Genomic DNA, 6,000 nt, shown 5'->3' on the forward strand with positions numbered 1-6,000 from the left:
TGTTCACGTGTCCAATCCCTTAACATTATCTTTCTCTTAGTTTCTTTCTTTGCTTTATTCTTCCCTTGTTTGGGTATTTAGGACTATGTTTCTCTCATAAAAGAAACTTAATAGAATATTTTATTTCTCAGTATTTGAGAAAATTAGTATAGAATAGATATTAACTTCTCATTAGATACTTTATAGAACTCATCTGTAAATCCATGTGAAAAATCTGTCTCATTTTGAAGAGGAGAAAATTGAGACCAAGAAAGAACAATGTATACAATTACATCGTTGTAAAGAAAAATGCCTTTGAAAGATCTAAGAATTCTGATCAATGGCCAGCTAAGATTCCAGAGAACTGATGACAAAGCCTAGAAGAGGCAGGTGATGGCTTCAAAGGATATAGTGAGACATTCATTTTTGTTATGGCCCATTTAGGAATTTATTTTGCTTGACTATTTTTTTGTTACATAGCATTTTTGTTACAAGCATATTTGTTACAAGAATTTTGTTCTAAATTTGAAAAAAAAATAAACCATGCATTAGATAATGCCTAAAATCTGGTTTAAAAAAAGAACACTTCAAGACTTATAGCATATCATCATTTTCTCTGATTTTATTCAATCATTTTTTAGGTATATCTAAGACTTTGTGACACCATTTGAAGTTTTCTTGGCAAAGATACCAAAGTGGCTTGCTGTTTCCTTCTCTAGCTAATTTTTCAGATGAGGAAACTAAGAGCATTAAGTGATTTGCCCAGGGTCATATGGCTAGGAAGTATCTGATGAAAACTTCTCTTTCTGACTCTAGTACCCCTGAGCCACTTATCTGCCCTCCTTCTCTCTACCAAACCATATTCTTACTCTTCTGAAAACTCATCTATCTTTACTTCTGTGTCCTCTCAGCCTATCCATATTTCCAGTAGAACTATCGATTACTCCTTAAATCAACAAGTATTTGTTAACATTTCTGGTGTTTTGAGTGAGTTCCTTGGGAGACATGAGGAAATATAAGACACAGATCCAGATCTCATAGGAATAGAGGATATTTAAGCAAGAAGGACCTTGGATTTCATCCTGTTAAATAGTCCTGGGACTTTAACATTCTCATTTGTCAGCCCTTATTTTATAGAGATGGAAACTGAGCCTTCAAGAGAGGAAGTGAATTGCCCAAGGACACACACACAATGAACTCCTTGGAGAACTGAGACTAGAACCAAGGTCTCCCACCTGCCAGGCCAAGGTTGCCCATAGACTCAAATGATATTAGAACCACAAAAAATCTTAGAGTTCACATGATCCAACCCCTTCATTTTACTGATGGAAAAGCAGCCCCAGAGTGGGGAACTTGCTTGCCTAAGGCCATAAATTCAACTTTCACAGCAAATGCCCAATTAATCCTGGCAGAGTTCTCCATGAATTGAAATCAATACTCCATTTTGTATATCAATAGTATCTATCAATCAATCAATATCAAAAGTAAATCAATACTACCATTTTGTGATAGGGAAATCACTGGTAAAAGGAAAAGCAAAGAATACTTGCTTGTTCAGATGAAAAAACCAAAGCTTGGATACAGGAAATGACTTTCTAAGACATAAAGGTATTAAGTGGCAGAAGGAAATTTTGAACCCAGGCCTTAGGATATCAAACCCAATACTCCATTCCAGCACCTCTCTAAGGATCTCACTCTCCAGAAAGATCATCTACATGCCATTTTCCCAAGCTTCCAGTGGGTAAACCCTTGGATGCTCTCACTCCTCATTCAATCATCATTTATTCATTATCAACTAGGTATAGAAACTCTGCTGGAGAGTGGGGATCCGATCACATTAGGATGTGGTCTCTTCAGTCATGGCACTTTGAATCAAGCTAGTGTATAAGAAACAGATGGCCAAGCCAGATGAATGAATGTCTGCACCATTATCACCTCAGAGTGACTTGATCACTGGTGCCTGGACAAAGGACCCCTTTCTCTTGTCTGTCTGTCTGTCTGTCTGCCTCTCTCAGCACTGACACCAATATCCTTTTTCTTTTCTAAAAGCTCTGACTTTTCTTTACTGTCCATACACATCCATTCTCCCAAATGGTCCCATCTTTTTTTTTCCTCCTTAAAAACAAACAAAAATCCCCTCCCTCTTTTCATTGACCTTTACTCCCATTAGCTTATTTGAACCTTTAGCATTTCTTCTTTTTCTTTTTTTTAACAATTGCATGTAATAATACATTTCCACATAAGTTTTCCTAAGTTATATGATGGCACTTATCTCCCTCCCTTCCCTTCCCTCTTCCAGGGCTGGCAGGTTATCTGATCTGGGTTATACGTGTAATATCATGCAAAATGTTTCCATATTGTTCACTTCTGTAAGTGAATAATCTTATAAAATCAAAATCCCAAAACATAAACCCAAATAAACAAGTGAAAAATCATATGCTTTCATGTGCATTTTAACTGCAACAGTTCTTTCTACCTGTATGCTTCTTAACTTTTATTTGCTGGCTTTGATTATTAATTTATATCAAGTCAATCACTGAGTCCTATTGATTAAACTCTTACAATCTCTCAGCCTCATTCCATCTTCTTTACACCCTTTGCCACCAGCCTAACCCAGGCCTAATAGTAGGATTAGTTCAGGGGTGGACTAGAGGAGACTGTACTATACTAGGAGTTGAGGGACATAAGTTCAAATCCCAGCTCTGTCACTTAATAGCTATGTGACTTTAGTGAAGAAACTTCTCCTTTCTATAGCTCAATTCCCATTAATGTAAAATGATTTGGAATAAAGGAGATTATCTAATGTCCCCAGCTCTAAAATTCACACCCCCTCAGTAGCCCTGCCCCTGGGGCCCTTCTTCCCTTCCTCCAACTGGAAATGGTAGAGACTGGAGAGCTCCCCTCAGATCCTTCCCTTAAGGAGTGGGCCCGACCCAATTGGGTCATCATTTCCCAATGGGCTAGAGGATTTTTTAAAATGTGTGATCTCCCCCTTAGATTATAAGTTTCTTTTTTTTTTTTTAATAAAATAACCCTTACCTTCTGTCTTGGAGTCAATACTGTGTATTGGCTCCAAGGCAGAAGAGAGGTAAGGGCTAGGCAATGGGGGTCAAGTGACTTGCCCAGGGTCACACAGCTGGGAAGTGTCTGAGGACAGATTTGAACCTAGGACCTCCCGTCTCTAGGCCTGGCTCTCAATCCACTGAGCTACCCAGCTGCCCCCGATTATAAGTTTCTTGAGGGCAGAAAGTATCTTGTGCTCTTTTGTGTGTCCCCAGCCCTTAGTACAGTACCTGGCACCTAGTAGTTACTTAAATATTTATTGACTGACTGATATACGATATTTGTGATTCTGTCTTTGTAACCCCAACATTCAACAGAGGGCTCTGCCTGCCCTAGGTACCTAATAAATGGTTGTTGATTAAAGTGAATTTTCTTGAATCTCCCATAGATACCTTTGCCTGGAGACAGCTGGTGGCACAAGGCCTGGAGTCAGGAAGATCTATCCAGCTTCAGGCATTTACCAGCTGGGCAAGCCACTTAACCTCAGTCTGCCTCAGTTTCCTCAAACTTAAAATGAGGATAATAATAGCACTACCCTCTCAAGATAAATTAGAGACAATCCACAGAGGGAAGAAATTAGCATGGAGGGGAATCAGGGAAGACTCGTTGTAGAAGGTGGGATCATCGTATCCCTCTCCCCCAACCTTCCAGAGCCTCGCACCCTCCCCATTGTGACCATCTAGCTGGACCCCAAGTTACCCTTCAGGGAAGAGGCTTATATCTGCTCCCTGTTGCCTCATAGAATTAACTCATGCATTCATTCCTTTTGCTGGGGGTGCTGGACCTTCCTGAGGGACTGGCCCATGTGAATTCTGTGGTAGCCTCAACTATGAATGGAACCATCAAGTCCTCTTCATCTCTACAGAGGAATCTCCTAGAAATATCCCTGACAAGTGGTCCTCTGGTGAAAGGGAAATTACTGGCTCCCAAGGGAGCCATTTGAGGAGAGCTCTGGCTATTGGGACATTTTTGTTGACCTTCAATTGACTTCTATCTTCCTGTAACTTCTTCCCATTACTCCTAGTTCTGACTTCTGGAACCAGGTGAAATAAGTCTAATCTCTCTTCCACTTGAAGGCAGTCCTTCTATATACTCCTGGCCATATATATCTTTGCTCTGTAAACATCCATAGTCCCTTCAACCAATGTCCTTTCAGTGATCTGATTTCCAGTCCTCTCACTAACCTGATCACTATGCTTTGGACAGGCTCCAATCTGTCAATATGGTGGCCATGACCCTTCTCTTCCACATGCCTATTTCCTTATTCCACCATACATAGAGACCCTTCGCCTTCCTGACTATCCTTTCCACCATAGTTCTGTGTCTGACCTCTCCCCTGGACTTGAGATCTTGGAGAATATAGAAGGGGATCATGAACCTCTTGTCCCTTCACCATGGCCAGGGTCTAAGACCACTGTCCCTTCTTCTTCAGGAGCTTTAAGGGGATGGAGTCCAAGGGAGAGAGATTCAAGAGGAAGGGGCTGGGCTGGTCCCCTCTGAACATTCCCCAGCCCCAACACTGGCCTCAAGTGCCAGGAAATTCTTTCCTGGAGTTGGATGTCAACTCCTCCCAACCCCCACCAAACAACAAGTCTAAAAATAGACCCAGCTGTCAGGTCTACTCCCAACCAGGGCAGCTTAGGGCCCAGCAAAGTCCCCCCAAATCTGTTTGGGGTATGGGATATGGATATATATTTATGGGAGCAACAGTACTTGAACTGTCTCCTGAAGAACAGGACTTAGTAAAGCTGAAATGGAGAAAGGAATATGGTTCAGGACAGGGGGACCAAGATAAAATGCTGGGAATGAAGAGGGGGAGAAAAAAAGATCAGTCCCTCTGTCTAGAGGGAAGCTGCAGAGGGGAAAGAGGGAGGGAAATAGCCAAGTTCCAAGTTGCCCCCAGAAGCTCAGGAAGTGGGAATCCCTATATGACCCTGTCCCACAAGCAAGTGTCAACCAAACCCTTCCTGTGCTCAGGGCTCCAATGTGGATGGTCTCCCACATTGTAGAGTGAAATCATAACCCAGCTGAACCCCAAGAGGCCTCTATTCCTTCTCTCAAAGAGACCATGACCTTCAGGCATTCAGGACAGTTGAGACCCAATTTGATCCCAAGAACCTTCTCAGCTGTTCCCAGTCTACAGATTTTGGACCGATGACTTCTACAAATGTAAGAAATCCTTCTCCCCTCCCTTTCCCCCCAATCCACCCCATACACACAAAAAGAGCCAGCCTTACAGAATTTAGAGTTGGAGGGATCCTTAGAAAGCATGGAGTTCAAGTACCTCATCATACGTATGAAGAAATTGAAGTCCCAAATGAGAAAGGGACTTGCCCAAGGTCACACCAGTAGTGAGTGCAGAACTCAATGGAAGTCCAGTTATCTGCCTCCCAACCCAATGTTCCTTCTACTATGGCAGTGGCCTCTCCAGACCTCTCCTTGCCCTTATAAGCAGGCTTACCTGGAGTCTGGGTTGTGGTCAGGACTGGAGGCTTGTCCCAAGATGGATTTTGGGGAGGGGGCAGCAGCTGGAGAGAGAGAGAGGGAGCAGAGGGCTGGGGACTCTTCCCCCTCCCTCTCTCCCTCAGACCCAGTGGAGACACAGGGAGTAGGGCAGCTGTACTGGGGAGCCCCAGCAGTGGCTCCGCTGCTGAGGGCTCCAGCGAAGACCACCCCCTCCCCTTCCCACCAGCCTCGCTGGGCTGGATGGATGACGTGCTCTCCTCACCCTCCCCACCTCAAGTGCCCAACTCCAAAATAGCCCAGGGTGTCACTTACTGGGAGATCCAATTTCACCCTCCCAGGAATGAGAGAGGGAGGCAAAAGGGCAGAGGGTGGGGGAGGTTCCAGTGGGGAGCAGGGAGAAGACAGCAGCCATGGGGGACAGAGGGAAGAAGGGAGATCCCTCAGAACCAAACCTGGAGAGTTGCAGGAGGAGGAAGCCAGTGGGTCATCCAG

General features: G+C 43.6%; 1 protein-coding gene across 35 annotated transcripts in view; it reads right to left on the reverse strand.

Moving 5' to 3' along the window:
- Positions 1-5,759, reverse strand: part of OBSCN (obscurin, cytoskeletal calmodulin and titin-interacting RhoGEF) — a 328,849-nt gene extending 323,090 nt beyond the window's left edge. For 32 of the 35 annotated variants that reach the window (XR_008913488.1, XM_056805136.1, XM_056805153.1 and 29 more), the window contains exon 1: positions 5,504-5,759. The gene's annotated coding sequence lies outside the window, so the exon portion shown is untranslated. The remainder of the gene's footprint in view (positions 1-5,503) is intronic. The other 3 variants (XM_056805160.1, XM_056805159.1, XM_056805158.1) reach the window with 1 other exon arrangement.
- Between the last annotated feature and the right edge of the window lie 241 nt (positions 5,760-6,000).

Source organism: Monodelphis domestica, chromosome 7 (genome assembly GCF_027887165.1).
Source record: "Monodelphis domestica isolate mMonDom1 chromosome 7, mMonDom1.pri, whole genome shotgun sequence".
NCBI classification, from domain to species: Eukaryota; Metazoa; Chordata; class Mammalia; order Didelphimorphia; family Didelphidae; genus Monodelphis; species Monodelphis domestica.